Here is a 19,646-nt window from a genome sequence, read left to right on the forward strand (position 1 = left end):
ACTTTTTATTTTAGTTATTGAAACATTAAAAATTGGAAAATATTATTACTTCATAAATTAATAGCTTACTACATCTGTGTCTAACCCAAAGTTATTGAAATCTTTCTGAAGGACACTATTTTCCAATACTTAAAAGGATTTTATTGGCTTTTATACCTAAATTTCCTTACTATCTTCACACTTAAAATATATACTTGATTTTAGATATCTTCAGTTGGCACTTCCTCTTAAAACAATATGTTTTATTAAGAGAAAGTAATAATAATTTCTGAAGATACAGAAAAATAGAAATTCTCTGTTGTATTTGTACTCATATGTGTATATGTGGTTGTTGCGCACTGTTGAGTTAGATCTGACCATAGTGTATTCTCTGGCGGGTTTTCAGAGACAGTTAATTGCATGGAAAGAGATTGCCTGTCTCAGCCTTACAGCAGCCTGGTGGATTCGAATCACACACCTTCAGGATTACAACACAGCTACTTGCCACTAGGCCATTTGTTACAGCCACATATATTTACAACCATGGTTATTTTGCTTGGAAATTCAAGAGTATCTTGTTGAACAAGAAAAAAGCATTTCTATATATCTTCTATAGTCATATGTTTTTTGAAGTTTCCCTCGATTTAGATGCTATATCATCATCAGACTTCTCAATTTCATTCCATATCTCTATAGAATGATAGGTGCACAATCAAAAGAGTCTTCTTAAATGAAACGGTCATTTTCCCCCCAAATTCTTGTCTTCCTCTTATGGAAGTATATTTCAACATCTTTCTTCTAAGAAACTTGGTTTTAAATAACCACAATGTTCTAAAACCTTCAAAGGATTAGCTATTACCTTTCCAGTCACTGAATATTCAGACCACAAATTTCTAAAAGAATTTAAATTTCTACTGAAATTGCAAAGCCTGTTTTAGAAAAATACTAAATGTTCATCTAAATATTTAGGTAGATTTAGTAGGTTTTTCTTTTGTTTTATAAATGGCAGAGGACAGAGCAGGGTTAAGGACTGTCGTACATAGGGTCGCTATGGGTTGCAAGCGACTCGACAGCACATAACAACAATAAATGGTAAACATTTTTAAAATGTCAGTAATAATGAACATCAAATAGCAAACATTTTAATCCTAAATACAGGAATACTCTTTTTGTGTGTTAATATAAAATTGTACCACAACAGTCACAATTTTGCAACCAAACTGTATCATGTCTGGGCTATAAAAACTAGTCTAAGTGTAGTTTTAAGTCTTATTCATCCTTTGAGATAAACTTCAGGAATAGCTTTAGTTCATCTATTTTTAAATATATTACGTTCACATTTTGAAAAACACTTGACTCCCCTTAAAAGTTGCTTTCCCTTCAATATTAAGATCTCAGTTCCATTCAGAGTGGTGTGCAGGGTTTAACTGCCAGTAGATATACTTTTAAAGGATTCACTCTTATTTACTGAATAGCTTTATAAAATTAACCTTATAAAGATTAACTGAACTTCATTTGATGTCTCCGATGCACCCATATAAAAATTGTCATCGTTTCACTATCTTCAGGATTCTTCTGATACCATATTAGCAAACTGGCTATCATTTCATTTCTGTGCATATAAAATCTTATGGAAGAAAACAGACCAAAAATAACTTAGAAAATAGTCCTTTGATGGGGGGAAATTCATTTTTCACAGAGTTAGGAGCAAACGTCGTGCAGCTTCTCATGCTAAATCCTGAGATTTGAGCACATTCTTCACATGCGAACTTGCTTTGTACTGCTCTTCTTCAGTGTAGTTTATCTCTTCCTTTCGGTGTGCTTTAAAGTGTGGGAGGTAAAAATAGAACAGAAGTTCATGTTACTAACATCTTCGATATTAACTTTCTTAAAGGAAAATAAAAACAATAATTTTCATCAAACTTATATTTTATTTTTGTGTATTACTGTCGCTTCAGTAGGAGCTTTAAGAAACTAAATACAAGAATATGACCAAACAATTAACATCAAGTTTCTTCAAAAAGTAAATAAAAAAAAGAATCATTGTAAGAAGAAAATCTAGAGCTCTGTATTCTACAGTGACATGACTCAGTCTCTAGATACTAAAGATATTTGATGTATACTCAACACGATTTTCAGTCTTTCTTATCACTTTGTTAGTTTTTGGCATTTTCTGAGTCTCTTAAGGGAGTTTGGTAGCTTACGGGTAAGGCTTTGCTCTGCCAAACAAAAGGAAGTTGTTTCAAATCCACCAGTTCCTCTGTGGGAGAAAGATGTGCAGACTCCTACAGTGTAGTTTACTCCCTCTGCATTCTCCCTGGAGGGTCAGCTCTGAGTTCATTCTGACTCGATCATACACAGCAACGACCTAAAGCATCAGTAAGGATTATTGTTGTTGTTAGGTGTTATCGAGTCAAATATGACTCATAGTGAACAAAAGATCTGAAACCAGTCCTGTCCTGCACCATCCTCACATTTCCTGACACACAAGAGCCCATTGCAACAGTCACCCTGTCAATCAACCTGGTTGAAGGAGTTCCTCTCCTTCACCAACTCTCCACCCTTCCCAGCATAATGTCTTCCTCCAAGGAATAGCCCCTCCTAGCAATATGTCCAAAGTATGTGAGGCGAAGCCTCATCATTCTTGACTCCAAAGAGCACTCTGGCTACACCCTCCCTAAGACATATCTATTTGTTTTCTTGGCTGTCCATGGGCTGTTCAGTGCTCTTCTCCAATGCCACAGCTCAAAGACATCAGTTCGTTTTCTGTCTTCCTTTTTCATTGTCCAGGTCTCGGGTGCATATGTAATAATCAGAAAGACCATGGACTGAATCAGATGCACCTTAGTTCTCAAAATGACATCAGTACTCCTCAATAATTTGGAAAGGTCTCTAATTGCAGATTTTCCCATTCCAGTGTGCCTCCTTATTTCCTGACTGCTCATACAAAGGATGTTAATTGTGGATCCAAGCAAGATAAAACTGTTGACAGTTTTAATATCCTCTCCCTCCAACATGACACAGCCTATCAGCCCACTGGTAAGAATCTGTGTTTTCTTGATATTGAGACACAATCCATACTGAAGACTGCATTCCTTGATCTTCTGTAATAATTATTTCAAATCCTCCTCACTTTCAGCAAGCAAAGTGGTGTCATCTGCATAACACAGGTTATTGATGAGTCTCCCTCCAATCCTCCAATCCAATGCCATATTCCTTCTTCATAGAGTCTAGCTTCTTGGATAATTTGCTCAGCATATAGATTGAAAAGGTATGGAGACAGAATATATCCCTGACACACTCCCTTCCCAATTCCAAACTATGCAGTGCTCCCCTGCTCTGTCTCCTTCCTGTTTCAGGTATAAGTTCCTCATGAGCACAATCAAGTGCTCTGGAATTCCCATTCTTCTCAATGTCAGCCACAACTTGTCATGATCCACACAGTCAAATGTGTTTGCGTAGTCAATAAAGCACAAATAGACATTCTTCTGGTATTCCTTACTTTCAGCCAGGATTCATCAACATCAGTAATGATGTCCCTTATGCCATGGCCTCTTTTAAAGCCAAATCTAAAGGAAAACATGTTGAAGTAAAAGAGCTAAACAGAAGATTTCAAAGGGCAGCTTGGGAGGACAAAGCAAAGTATTTTAAAGAAATGTGCAGAGAGCTGGAATTGGAGAATAAAAAGGGACAAACTCACTCTGCACTTCTCAAGCTGAGGAACTGAGAAACAAGTTTAGGCCTCGAGTCACAATGTTGAAAGATGCTATGGGAAATATATCAAATGACCCAGAAAGCTTCAAAAGAAGATGGAGGGAATAAACAGTCACCATACCAGAAAGAATTGATTGTCACTGAAAAATTTTAGGAAGTACTATATGAACAGGAGCCATTGGTAATGCAAGAGGAAGGTGACTCTGCCCTGAAGAAATTGCAAAAAAAAAATAATAATAAGGCCCCAGGGATTGATGGTATACCAAATTACTTGTTTCAATTAACAGATGCAGCCTTTATGTACTCACCAGTCTATGCCAGAAAATTTGGAGGACAGCTGTCTGGTCAATGGATTGGAAGAGGTCCGTATTTCTTTCTAGGGTGTGGAAATTTTGGAACAATACCTTTGGAAGCAGGAGTGACATCCATTTCCTAAATAACATGACTCCAGAAACTCTATGAAATTTAAAAAAAGTTGATAGTTCTAGGGGGGCTTCAAACCTTTTGTTTATGGTGTCACTATGAGTTATGCTCGACTTGAAGGCAATCAACAACAACAACAACAATCATAATCATTGATATCACAGGCTAACAAAATACTGCTGAAGATCATTCAAAAACAGCTGAAACAGTATGTAGTTAAGAGTTGCCAGAAGAAATTTGCAAGACAGCAACTTGGCCAACCAATTGGAAGATGTGTATCAATGTGCACCAATACCAAAATGTTACACAATAAAATGACTAAAATATACATCAAACAATTTGACTTATGTCTTACATGAATGAATTAGTCTGTAAATAAGTAAAGATACCTATATTAGTACATGTACATGAGACTTTCTGAAATTCAAGTGAGAATAAGAAGCAGATGACACTGAATGATACCGCTGTCAATGACACATGGATCTTGTTGTGATTTGTGCCATCAGTCTGGAGCCCACTCATAGCTGACACACCGCTGGCTTTTCAGAAACTGTAAATAGCACAGGAAAAAAGTGTTCATCTTCTTCCTATGGAGCAGCTGGTGGATTAGAACTGCCTGCCTTTAGGTGGACACAGTAACTCGGTACCACTGAGCCACCAGAGCTCCTGACTGGAAGTACAGAGGAAAACAAAGTTGTTTACCTGTGTTTTACTAACTCTGCAACAACCACGACCAACCATTGACGACATTACAGAGAATATGAATTAGGGAACGTTTAACTGTGCCTCTGAAGAACTTGGAAGTAAACCAAGAGACAGTCCTTCCAGCAGAACAGGGAGATGTTAGACTATCTAGAATAAGGGTGTGCGTCACGTCAGAGTTCTGTGTGTTGCAATTAGTCTGTTCGCTGATGAAATAATCTGAGAGATAGATTATGTGATGAAGAATGAAGCATTTGTCAAAGCCAGACAGATCTTTGTTGATTCTCAGCAATATGCAGGTGAGATAACTTTGCTTGCTGAAAGTGAAGACTTTGAGAACATACTGATAAACATTAAAGGACACAGCCTTCAATATGCGTTTCTTCTCTCATTCATTGCAATCGAATTGGAATCAGTCCGTAGATGATCCCCTAGTGGGTTTTCGGACACTATAAATCACACAGACAGAGATTGCCTCTCTTTCTCTTATGGAAGAGCTGGTGCATTAACGCTTCCTGCCTTTGGGTTGGCAGCATGTGTGAACGTGGATAACCCTTTAACATTAAGAAAAAGACAATCCTCACAACTACAACTTGACCAATAAGTGTATTAGGATAAACTAGGAAATTATAGATAGTTTCAGATTTCATTTTACTTGGATCCACACTTAAACCCATAGAAGCTGAAGTTAGGGCATCAAATGACTTTTTAGATGAGGCACACGTGCTGCAAAAGTCCACTTCCTAGGGTCTCATAGCAAAGTGTCGCTCTGAGAGGTTAAGGTGCACTAAATCACCGTTTACAATTTTCTCATGTGTATGCCTTGTACTAAAGCTGGAACTTGAATAAGCAAGATCGAAGAAGAATTGATGCCTTTGAATGTTAGTGTTGATGAAAAATAGTAAACATACTATGGACTGAAAAAAAAAAAACATCTTAGAGGAACTATGGCCAGAATGCTCTTTAGTAGCAAGGAAGATAAGGTTTGATTCATCCAATTTGCTCTGAGTATGTTGTAAGGAAGGATCAGTCCCTAAAAACAGGCATAACACTTGGTAAAGAAGAGAGTCAACAGAATAGGTTGGCGTGGTGGCTACAATGACATTGGGAGGTACAGCAGTGGGTCTATCGTGACCATGAGCTGGACAGTCTAGTTCTGCTGCACACAAGTTTACTGTTATTTCATTGTAATTCAATGATACCTCGCAACAGCAACAGTTTGAAATCACAATCATATAATATTGTTGCACAAGAATGAGAAGGAAAAATACCCCACAAAATAGTGCTCAATGCCTGTGTATTGAAAGAAGCACATTGGAATGTTGATACTTACCTGAGAGTTTGCATTGGCTCATAGCTGATCCTCCAGCAGGTTTTCAGGGGCTGTAAACTGCCCTGCAGGAGATCGCTCTTCTTTCTCCCTTGGAAGTGAATTTCACACCTTCGACTTAGCAGCACAACTCCTTACCTTAGCAGTTGTTGTTGAATCAATGCATAGCTGACCATCCAGGGAGTTTTCAGAAGCAATAGATAAACATGGGAGTAGGTCGTGGGAACTCACTGGAATAAAATACAAATAAGTGAGCACTCAATGATTTCCAGAAGAGCAGAGTAGAACCAGCCTGCAGGGCCTCCAAAGATGTAAATAGTGTGGGAGCAGCCTGCCTCACGTGTGTCCTTTGGGGACCTAGTCAGAGGTGAACTGCTCACAACGCCCTCAGAGCACTTGGAACCTAGGAAGAGCAAGTAACACAAAGGTCTCTTAACATCTGTTGCTTCACGTTTATCAATATTGTAATCATTTTTTCACAGCAGGAATGATTTCTATTTCTACGTACTATCACATCAAATAATTCTGGAAATAATTAATGTGATTTTTACTTATTGATTGTTTTAAGACAATCTGTGCCTCTGCAGCTGCGTCGGATTAGGCTGTAATCCCACCAAGGGAAACCTCAGAAGAGACAGGGCCCCTTCATGGTCGGAGGGCAGACTTTTGTGTGCCTGGTTCACCTTCACACTCGGTCGCTCGGCTCCGTCTTTCAGCACAATGTGGTAATGAGGCCAAGGCCATTTTCTCCCACTTCCCATATGTGCCAGCTAGCTTTCTTCTGTTCCAATGCTACAGATTGTTTTTCCTAAACTTCAGCTGCCAGCTCAAAGATTTCTCCAGTCATTCACCAGGGAGATCTGGCAATAGCTAATGGAAGTTTCATTCTAAAATTAAACCTATGACTGATTTCTTGGAGATAAGGTAAGTAAGCTTATCAGGAAAAAAGTCAGTGCCATCATATTTGTATTTTGAAAGAGGGCACATTATTCAGACTTCCTCTCACTCAATTGCTTCTAGTTTTTGCTATGAAAGATAACTAAGAAAAGGAGCATAGAAGAAAAAAAATCCTCGCAACAGCAACAATTTGAAATCACAATCATATAATATTGTTGCACAAGAATAAGAAGGTAAGAATACCCTATAAAACAGTGCTCAATGTCCGTGTTTTGAAAGCAGCACATTGGAATGTTGTTACCTACCTGAAAGTTGGAATTGGCTCATAGCTGACCCTCCAGCAGGTTTTCAGAGGCTGTAAATTGCCCTGCAGAGGGGGGGGGGTGGTCCCTCATCTTTCTCCCGGGAAAGTGCATTTCACACCTTCGACCTGACAGCACAACTCCTTATCTTAGCAGTTGTTGTTGTGTGTCCTGGAGTCAGAACCAATGCATAGACGACTGTCCAGTGAGTTTTCACTAGACTAGAATTCTCAAACCTGGATTGCATTTTCTTCTCTATTCCAAAGTAGCAGCATAACCTGGAGATTTAGCATGTCCTCAAGGTCCCTGAGTGGTGACAACATTTAATTCTCAACTGCTAACCTGAATATTGGTGAGTCAAGCCCAGGTTGCAGCACTCTGGAAGAAAAGGCTTAGCAAACTGCTTCTATAGCTATCACAGACAAGAAAGCCCCGTGGAGGAGTTGTGCTCTGAAATGCTTTGGGTCACTATGAATCAGAATCCACTTGACAGCAACTAACATTACCCTCATCTGTAAAATTTAGGGCTTACTTCAGATAATTGCTCCCTCGGTCTCTTGCTTCAATAGTTTATGTTTCCATGACTCCATATGCCACGCTTTGGAAGTATTATTTACTAATGAGCCTGGATGCTGGGAAAGAGATTTGATATATCTTACAAACTCAAACTGTGTCTCAGAAAGATAGTTGTTGGTTGTCAGCATCTCTTCTTGAACCTGCTCTCTCGGCTCACAGGTGCTTCTGCTCTGTGGCTTCAGGTTTATAGTTTTGTTGCTTACAGGAAGAGTACAACAGAAGCCATAAGGCTAGGTGAAGAAATACATGAGATTGGAATTGATGAATTTGCTCACTGACTATTCCTCCTCTGTTTATCTCAGCAGACTTTTGCCCTGGGCTTAGAATGAGCACATTTTTCCTTGTCAAGTCCTGGAAATTATTTTTTTCACTCTAAGCGCAGGCCCCTTCTCAGCTGTGCATCGCTGAGTAACTGTCAGGAGACAAGTGCCCTGACAAGAAACGACCGCCTTCAAAGAATTCTTTTTTTTTACCCCCTACCTGAAGACATCTTACAGGGGAGGAGTTTGCCATAAAATCTTTCTGCTTCACACGAAACAAACCGCAAATGTTTCTTTTTTATTCTAATTAAAAGAGAAATAAAACTATATTTAATGTAAATTTTTTAGCATACTTAGGTGTTAGTTTTAACAAATAATAGTTGAAATAGAATTATCAAGGCAAGTCTTACTGAGAACTATCATTTACAATACCTAATAATAGGCAGACTCCTCATTTTTGCCCTAAGCTTAATAATTCTGATAGACTGAATAGGAGGACATGTACTTACTTATGAATAAATAGATTTCCAAGGGCAGGTTTATGTGGAACATATTTTGTCGAATATTCTATTTATAGTTAAATGTGCATGTACCCGATAAAAAGCACTCACTTTCATTAACACATGCAGACACACACAGAGCACCACGTTCATTTATTGCACACTTCTAGCTGCTTCATTTATTCTTGCACAAAGGACATAAATGAAAATGACTAAATAGTTTCTATTACTTTGATTCTTTAGCCACTGTTACTCTTTTTGTTACATTTTAAAAAAAAATTTTATTATTTTTTGTGTGCGTACTGTCAAATCAGATCTGACTGGTATAGGAGGAGATTGTCCCTCCTTCTCCAGCAGAGCATCTGGTGGATTCAAACCGCTTAACTCTGGGATTGCAGTACAGCTTCTTGCCACTAGGCCGCCAATGTTACTCTTTACATTGCAACCATGTTATGTTGTTTTGTTGTTGTTGTTGTTGTTATGTTGTATTTTTTAAATTAATTTTAATAAAAATTTACAGAGACTTTGGATTTCCAGTCATTCATTGTTGCACTTTTCTCCCTGCTTCCCCCGCGTCCCTAATTTACTTCCCTCCTTGAAAAGTAAAAGAAAAACTCTTTCATTGTTATACAGTCCCTTTCCCCAAGTCCACTCTACTATGCAGCCTTCACTCTGGACTTCCATAAGGACAATGATACCCAAACACATATCCCTTTTAAACAGTTCTCTCCTTCTTCTGTTTCATTGCAATATACATGATTCTTCCCCTCCTTTTCTGTCTTCCCTCAACCCCGATGTCTGAAAAGGACAAATCTTGCATAGGGCCACTGTTGTATGTTGTATCTAAACAAACAAACAAACAAACAAACAAAAACCAACAACAAAAAAACCCCCACTTAGGTTTATACTCAAATAGTAAAAGAATCTCCAGATGCAGATTTATTATTTTACATGAATTTATAGAAAACATTAAATTAGGAAAAACACAATCTTAAAAAGAAAAACGTGTTTATGTTCTTTTGGAGAAATATAAAGGACCAAACACCCAAGTTTATTTCCAAGCATTGTCTTCAGTATATATAATGTTTGTGTTAGGAATATAACCTAATAATTATAGAAAATGGGATTCAGTTTTTAATTGAGGATTTTACTGTGTATTTTGTATGTTAACACAGGGTCAGAAATATTTAGATGGATGCTTTTAGCTTTTATATATAACCTAGCTAACTAGAAAAAGTAGTTGTCATGTGAATAAGTCAGCAACAACTCTTGTCACATTGTGAGCGATAAAACTGAGCCCTGAGCTACTCTGTGCCACCCTCCCCACCTCCTACGCTTTTGAGCCCATTGTTAACAATCAGTGTTTCAAACCATCTTGTTGATGGTCTTCCCGTTGTACGCTAACCCGCCACTTTTCCAAGCATGATGGCTTTCTCCAAACAATATGGTCAAATTATGTGAGACGGAGTTTCACCTATCCTTGCCTCCAAAAAGCTCCCTGTTTTCGTGTTCTACAGAACAGACCTGCTTGTTTAATATACAGTCTGCAATGGTTTATACCGACATAAAAGTGAGCACTAGTAGTGGTGTTCTCTGGAAGGATTAGCGGCAGTGTGAACCCAAAGACAACACATCTCTGGCTGTTATAAACCACCAGCTCCTCCTCAGAAAAGTGAGCATCTACTACCAGACAATTTACAACCTCCAAAAACTCTTGGAGGGTCAGCTATGAGTCAATTCTGACTTGAACACAATTTCACTCAGTATGTAAAAACAATACATATTCATCTGTACGCAAACACACTCAGTCTTTGAAACACACAAGGAGGTCAGCTAGGAGTCCATTTTGGCTGGAAGGAACCTGACACCAACAATATGCATAAATTGGACAACACCTAACAAAAAAGTGTGTCTATTTCCTTCCAGTCAACTACAACTTAAGCAATCCTAGGAAGAGTAGATATGAACTTTGCCTTAGTCTATACTTTCCTCATGATCCCAGACATACAAAATCAAGCACATTGTAATGGCCACTGTGTCATTCTGTCTTGCTGAGAACCTTCCTCTTATTCCCTGACCCTTCATCTTTCCTAAGATAATGTGTTCTTTTCAAGGATTGGATTCTTCTAACAATAGCTCCAAGTATGTCGTTGTTGTTGTTATGTGCCGCTGAGTCACCTGTGACGCATAGTGACCCTATGTACAACAGCCCTAAACCCTGCTCTGTCCTGTGCCAGTCTTCCTATCTGTGACACACCTGCCCTCATTACCCCAGTCATTGAATCAATCCACCTCATAGAGGTCCTTCCTCTCCTGCACTGTCCCTCCACCTTCCCAAGGGTGATGTCCTTCTCCAAGGACCGGTCTCTCCTTATAACATGTCCAAAATATGTCAGATGAAGCCTCGAAATCCTTGCCTCCAAGGAGCAGCCTGGTTTCACCCTCTCTGGGACAAACCTCTTAGCAGTCCATGGTACCCTCTGTACTCTTATCCAGTAGCCTAGCTCAAAGGCATCAATCCTCCTTCTATCCTCCCTACTCATTGTCCAACTCTGTGATGCATAACAAGTGATTGCAAAGACTATAGCTTGTATCAGGTGCACCTTAGTCTCCAGAGTGATGCCACTGCTCTTCAGTACCCTGGAGAGGTCCCTAACAGCAGACTTTCCTATCACAATAGGTTTTTGATTTCCTGGATACTGGTGTCAAGTGTGTTGACCTTGGAGCCAAGCAAATTAAAGTTGTTAACAATCTCAATCTCTTCACCATCCATCCTGATGCTGTCATTTCACCATCCTTCTCTCTAGCAAGGATGCTGGTTGCACTTGCTCCAAGACAGATTTGTTTATCGTTTCTGGCAGTTGATGAGTTGTTGAGTACTCTTTTTTAATTCCACAATTCTAGGGCATCAATTATTCTTCTCTCATCCTTACTCATTGTTCAACTTTCAAGTACATAGCAAGTAACTGAAATGATCTTGGTTTGAATCAGATACACATTAGTATTTAAATGGACAAAATTGCTCTTTAGCACTTGGAGAGTATTTGACAACACATTTCCACACTAATAAGCAAAGACGAGATGTGCTGTAGGAAGATATCATGAATATCATGAATTAAGAATTCAAAAGGTCGTTGCAAAGAAAGAGGAGAAAGCAAAGTCCAAAATGTCAGAAGAGACTCTGATATTGCACTAGAGCACCAAGAAACCAAAGCAAAGGGAAGAAATCAAGAAATTAAGGAGCTGAATGGATAATTTCAAAGGGCAGCGTGGGAAGACAAAGTAAAGTATTATAATGAAATGTGCAAAGAGCTGGAGTCAGAAAATCAACAGGGCTGAACTCTCTTGGCATTTCTTAAAACTAAGGAACTGAAGAACAAATTCAAGCTTCGAGTTGCAATACTTAAGGATGCTTTGGGCAGAATATTAAATGACCCAGGAAGAATTAAAAGAAGATGCAGGAAATATAGAGTCACTGTACCAAAAACAATTGGCTGACACAGAAGAATTTAATGAGACAATGTATGAACAAGAGCCTGTGGTGATGAAGGAAGAATTTCAGGCAGTTCTGAAGGAATTGACAAAAAACAAGTCCCCAGGAATTGAGAGCATACCAATTATTAACAAATTAAAAAAAAAACCAAACCAAAACCAAAACCAAAATCACCGAACAAAACAAAACAAAACAAACAAAAACCAGATGCTTCCCTTAATGCTCTCACCGAGTTGTGCCAAGAAATCTGGAGGAAAACTACCTGGCCAGTGGACTAGAAAAGATCTGTATGTTTTCCCATTCCAAAGAAAAGTGACCAGAGGGAGTGTAGAAATTTCTAACAAAACCATTAATATCAAATGTAAGCAAGATTCTGCTGAAAATGATCCATAAAACAACTGGAACATCACATTAACAGAATTTCCAAGTGTGCAGACCAGGTTTAAAAGAGGTCATGGTTGTAGGGATATTATGGCTAATGTTAGATGGATCTTGGCTGAAATCAGAGAGTACCAGAGGAATGTCTATCTGTGTTTCATTGACTATGCAAAAGCATTTGACTGTGCAGATCACAACAAACTGTGGCTGACTCTGAGAAGAACAGAAATCCCAGAACACTCAATTATGTTTCTATGAAACCTATACTTGGACCAGGAGGCAGTCATTAGAACAGAGCAAGGAAACACCGCATAGTTTAAAATCAGGAAAGGATGTGTCCTATCCCCATACCTTTTCAATCGGTATGCGGAACAGATCATTTGGAAGGCTGGATTTTATGAGGAGGGATGTGGCATCAGAATTGGTGGAAGTCTCATCAACAACCTGTGTTATGCAGATGACACAACCTTTCTTGCTAAAACTTAGGAAGACTTGAAACACTTGCTGACAGAAGTTCAAGGATGGAAGTCTTCAAGGTGTATTGAAGCTCAATATCAAGAACACAAAGATTCTAACCCCTGGACCATTTGGCAGCATCATGATAGATCATGAAGAGACTGAGATTGTTAACAGATTCAGATTGCTGGCTCCACAATCCACATTCTTGTGGTAACAGCAGCCAGAAAATCAAAAGGTGAATTACATTGGGAAAACTTACTCTCAGGGACAACTGTTGTTGTTGTTGTTATGTGCTGTCGAGTCTTTTGCGACTCATAGCCACCCTATGTACAACAGCCTTAAACCCTGCTCTATTCTGTGCCAATTGCATGGCCTCTGACACACCCATCCTGATTATCCCATTCACTGAATCAATCCACCTCATAGAGGGCCTTCCCCTCCTGTGCTGTCCCTCCACTTTACCAAGCATGATGTCCCTCTCCAAGGACCTGTCTCTCCTCACAACATGTCCAAAGTATGTTAGACGGAGCCTCAGAATCCTTGCCTCCAAGGAGCAGCCTGGTTTAGCCCTCCCCGGGATGAATCTGTTTCTTTTCTTGGCACTCCAGGGTACATTCAATACTTTCCTCCAGCACCACAGCTCAAAGGTGTCAATCAAAGGACATCTACCAAGTACTAAAGAGCAATAATGTCAGTCTGGAGATTAAAGTGCACCTGATCCAGGCTATAGTCTTTACAGTTACGGGCTATGCATCAGAAATCTGGACAATGACTAGGGAGGATAGCAGGAGAATGGATACCTTTGAGCTGTGGTGCTGGAGAAGAGTATTGAATATACGATGGTCTGCTAGGAAAACAAATAGAGGGTCCTAGAGAGAGTGAAACCAAGATGCTCCTTGGCTGGTCTGCCTGGCTAGAGATGGTGTCTTTGCTAATCCAGGGGATTGGTGCAGCCAGAGTACTCAGTCAGAGATTACTAAAATAATCACACTGCTGACCTATTCTGTCTAAATGTGGCCTTACATGGTTTGTAGACTGTGCTGGGTAAGAGTAGCCAGTAAGAGAGAAGGAAGCCAGTCACAGGAGGCATTCCAACCAATCTGGGGCTGTTTGCAGGCTACGTGTGCCAACGGTCCTTAGGCTCTGGAAGGAACGCTCTGAGAGCTTCTGGCTCCAGATATGAGACGCTATGGGAATCACCTGAGGTAGGGCTGGGGTTTGTGGAATCGGGGTCCAACACTGCCTTTCACCTGCAGAACTGTGGTGACAAGATGGAATTTGGACCTTTTCTGTTGTGTGGATGCTATTGTAACTGCCGCTGCCATCCTGGGTTCTCACGTCTAGCTGTTCAAGCCAGCTGTGCTGCTCTGTTTACAGTTTCGTGTTCAGATACTATGTTTATTCAAGATTTCAACCCATTTTCTTCCTTCAGTCAGTGTTTGAAATATTTCTTTCTCAATTTTTATTATTTTTATTTTAATCACTGGCTCATATCTGACCTTCCATTGGATTTCTGCGCTCGTAAATTACACAGGATGAAATAGATTCACATAAAATATACTTATCTGGTGGTCTAATTGTAAGAGCCTGTGCTACAACCCCAAATGTCCCCACTGCTCTGCGGAAGAAAGATGACCAATCGTCTTCAGTGCAGATAATAGCCTCTGATAACGCTCTGAAGGGTCAGTTAGGAGTCGCTTCTGATTTGACAGAATTCGACAACAACACTATGCATATATAGTATATATAAGAATATGTTGTTATTGCTGTATACCAGAGAGTCAGAACCGACGCATAGCTGAGCCTCCAGCGGGTTTTCAGAGGCAGTTAATCACATGTGAGGAGAATGATCCCATGGAGCAGCTGGTGGCCTTGAACAGCGTGCCTTTGTGATTGCAGTGCAACATCTTGCCACTAGGCCACCAAAGCTCCCTATATAATAATATATATGCACAAATAAGATACATTTTCTGTGACACTTATGTGTCAAATGTGAGAATCGTTACCCATGGGGGGCAGTGTTTGGTGGAGCTCCCCGATTAAAACAAGCTTGGAAGCAGGAGTGGCATCCACTTCTGAAATAGCTTGTCTCCAGAAACCCTATGAACTTGAAGAAAGGATGAAAGTTATACACTTGTTCATGCCTTTTGTTCATAGCATCGCTATGAGTTGTCTACAGCTTGATGGCACTTAACAACAACAACACAACATTGTATATTATAGAGATAGATATGCTTTGGAGAAGTAATAAATTCCGAGTTGTCAGAAGTATTTCTGGTTTAAATTGTTTCATTAAAAGTTTTTTCCCCAATTCTATGATCTTCACTTCCTTAATTTTCTCTTAGGGGGTGACACACTCTACAAGAAAATATATTTATATGAAATACCCCAAACACATTCTAACATTCAACACTAAAAAAGAGAGAGCTTTAGTTTTAAAATTAGGATATAAATAAAAATGCTTGTTTGTTATGTGTCATAGACTCTTCTGCAATTCAGAGCGACACTAGGGACAATAGCCCTGAAGCCTGCCCTATTCTGAGCTAGTCTCACTGACATTGACACACCTACCCCATTCCCCAGTTACTTTGTCATTCCACCGCATCTGTGGTCTTCATTTCTTTCACTCTCCTTCTACCAAGCATAATGTCCTTCTCCAAGGAGCTGTCTCTCTTGGCCATGCACCCAAAATATGTGAGACAGAGCTTCAAAATTCTTTTCTTTAAGGACAAACTTGGTTTCACTCTCTCCAAGAAAGATGTTTGCTTTCTTGGCAGTTCATGGTATGTTTTTATACTCTTATCCAACACCAAAACTCAAAGGCATCGAGTCTTCTTCTGTCATCCTTAGTCATTGTCCAGCTCTCTGATACATAGCAAGTAATTGCAAAGACCATGGTCTAGATCAGGCTCACCTTAGTCTCTAGACTGACATCAGTGTTCCTCACGGGAGGTCCTTGACAGCAGACTTCAAAAAATGCAGTTTGTCTTTTGGTTTTCTGATTGCTATGCCAAGAGTGTTGATTGTGGAGTTGAGCAAGCTGAAATTGGTAAAGACCTCAATCTCTTCTCCATCTATCATGTTGCCATCAATTGGCCCAGTGGTGAGAATCTTCGTTGACAATAATTGCTTATTTTATGGCTTTCATATGTTTGGGCATCAACCTTGTGACTATTAACAAAAATAAATAAATGCTCAATTTATTACCTAACTTGGGAGGGACTGGAGAGCATTATGCTGAGTGAACTAACTCAGACCCACCAGGATAAATATTGTATAAAACCGTTATTGTAGAATGAGTATCAGGATCCAGGAGGGGTGGGAGAGGTTGGAAGCAGAGGGATGAGGATGTGCGGGGGGAGTGAGGGTTTAATCAAGGACTTGTACAATTTGATGCGTGAGGGCAGTGAGGGAAATGGAAAGATTTTGTTCTTGAAAGCAATGTATTCAAATTTCGTAAATAAACTAGTTGAAAATTTTAAAAAATATATTTCAATATATCAGAGTTGATCATGAAAAACCTAAAGTTGTTAGATATCACAGATTCTTACCACTAGGCCGCCAGAGTTCCCAAAGGCACCGTCAATGTCCCCACGAATAATGAGGGATAAATCGAGCAAAGTGAGGGAGTCATGTCAGCAAGGGGCCATATCATATGTGCTATCCCAATTTGCACAATTTCTGTTTCACAGAAGCACAGAACACACCATACAACAGGAAACATTTACTTCGAAAGTCAGTAAGTAGCTAAATTTTCCACCTCAAATTGCTATAATACATGCTGAAATACCAACCTATATTGTGAATAATACACTTACAAACATTTCCTTCATAGATTTAAATTTGGTTCTTAATTTCAAGATGTGACTAGTTACAGGTTAAAGGAAGTCAGGGGTGGGATGGGGGATTCACATATGTAAACAGTCCCTAAATGTGACATCACACAACTTTATGTTTTTCACGATCGACTTTGGGAAAAGGATGGGCAATCTCTTCCCATGCAATTCCCAGCCTCTGAAAATTCGCTGGAGGGTCAGGCATGGGTTGGTTCTGACTTGATCACACACAACAACAGCCACGGAAGAGAAATAGATACTGGACACTAATCATTCTCATTAAGATTCCCAACTTTGCACTTTGACATTTGAAGACTTAACTGAAACCAAACATTAAATGGTAAAAAAAAAAAAAAAATCTTATGTGTTTTAAAAAATATACTAGAAATGATGAATTTTAAAATGTATTCAATTAACTAGAAGTTTAGTAGGCTTAAATCAAAAATTAAAGAAATGGCAGAAAGGCTAAAGCTATTGGAAAAACACAGTAGGGAATGTCAGCAGAGTGTGAAAGCTGCTAGGGAACAGATTGCTGTTATAATTAGAGACAACATTTCACTCTCCTTTAAATACGAGTCCCTGGAAATTGCTCTGAGTGGAAAGGGGCCGGCACAGCTGCCTGTGAGTACAGCTGGTGGGAACAAGAAAACCTATAGTCACCAAACCAGTGTAAAGGGGCCCCAGCTAGCCCAGTGAAAGGAGCACCTACCTGGCTTGAGACTTCAGCAGTCATATATTGGGGTGGGTTTTTTTTTCATTATTATTACTAAAAACATCCAAAAATACAATAAGTCCACATTTGAGGTTTAAATAGAGACTAAGAAAATGTCTACTTCAATATATATTGTATGATGACAAAGTTTTCCCAAATTTCATCCCTTGAAGAAGGGGAAACACGAAATCAGAAAGAATATGGTATGTAAAGATTTATAGGTTTAATGGTTGTTCTCCTTTTAAATTCAGTTTGTCCTTTGATATGTTTGGTGAGAAGAGACGATGGAATCTTTGGTGATGAGCCATGGTTCTGCTAAGTGAATGATCTAAGAATTACCCAGGGGACGTGCTGGGAAGGCACTCCTCATACTAACATGCTGGCCCACCATACCTCGCTGGGGACTCGAGACAATCACACAGCCTCTGTGTCTATCTCCTTCTCCTCTGTCACTGTGTTTATCTTGCTACAAAAATGCCAGAGAAAGAAGACGTAAAGAACACACATTCTTCTCTCCGTTTAAAGCTGACCAAAATGCCAACAGTATCAGCATTGCATAATTTGTTTTTTCACCTTTTAATATGTTATCAGTACACACACTGACACGTACCTTTCTTTTCTCATAGCACATACAAAAAAGAGGTCCTGGAACCTTTCAATGACACAATTGCACAAACAGACCTGTCTTCTGGATTTTCTTAGAGAGAGAGAGAGATGCTGTTTAGATATTTGTTAAAAATGAATTCTCCTGTGAGTGGGGAAAGTGTCTGAGGGGAGATAAGTGACAGTCAAAGAGGCTGTAAGAACTCTCTAGCTGTCCTCTGTGTGACCCACTCTGGTTTGTGTTCAAAGGCAAGCCAGAAAGACTATGCTACTTGGCTCTGCACGGCAGTGTTCACCTTTGTAGATTTCCCCGCAGTCTGCCAGGGAAGGAAGAGGCCTGAGGAGAAGAAAGCTGCTCCCTCTGCCAATGTTCCTTTTGCCTGTATCCCTTCCTCTCTGGTTGCCGTTCCGTGGAATATTTACACGTTAGCAGCACCAGAAGAAGTGCTAAATCTTTTTCAATCAGCAGGAAAAGAACTGTCTTTTTTTATGAGATTGAGTTTTTTCAGAAGTTTTCGAAAAAAGAATGCTATAAAAGCAATGACTGCAGTAACTTCTAATCCATTAATCCTTTATTTGCATTAAAATAAATATTTGCTGCAATTAATTCATAGTCAAAATATTAATGCTCACTAGTTTGTAGGTATGCCTTAACTAGCTCTTTCCATCAATAAGATGGTCCCAATTTGTATTACGGAGGATTAAAAACGAATGAGATCAAGTTTTCGGTAAGAAAGATATGGAATATTGTGTGAAAACGCTATCTTAGACAAAGACATCGTGACATTATGTTTGAAAACAAAAGCTGTCGTTATACTTAGAACTTTTAATGCTTATGAATCAGAATAAACTTTTACCTCAATTTCTTCGTTGAGCTCTTCTGGAATTCAAAGTTATAACATGTTGTTGCTGTTGTTATGTGCTATTGACTTTCCTGTGAATTATAGTGAACCTCTGTTAATAGCTCTGAGCGCTATCCTATCCTGACACCGTCTCCAAAACAGTGTAAATCCCTCTCATCCAAGGTCTACCCTAATAATCCCTAAAACACTTAATAGCTGTCTGTCCATCTATCATTGCCATAAATTCAATACTGATTTATGGCTGACCCTTCAATAGGTTTTGAGAGACTGTAAATCAAATAACAGAGATTGTTTATTTTTTCTCCCATGGAGAAGCTGGTGAATTATAGTTTTCTGCCTTTTGACTTGGCAGAATAACTTCCTCTGATACAAAGTGCTTGCTGCAGAAGGTCGAGGACTACAGCCTTCAATATGAATTGAAGCTCAACATCAAGAAAGCAAACATTCTCACCACTGGGCTGATTGGCAGTATCGTCATAGATAGTGAAGAGATTGAGATTCTTAACAGCTTCAGTTTGCTTGGCTCCACAATCAACATTCTTGGTACCATCACCCAGGAAATTAAAAGGCTAATTACATTGAGAAAGTCTGCTGCCCAGGACTGCTCCAGAGTACTGAA

The sequence above is a fragment of the Elephantulus edwardii genome, unplaced genomic scaffold (assembly GCF_000299155.1).
Source record: "Elephantulus edwardii isolate Elephantulus edwardi_28Jun2011 unplaced genomic scaffold, EleEdw1.0 scaffold00004, whole genome shotgun sequence".
Taxonomy (NCBI): Eukaryota; Metazoa; Chordata; class Mammalia; order Macroscelidea; family Macroscelididae; genus Elephantulus; species Elephantulus edwardii.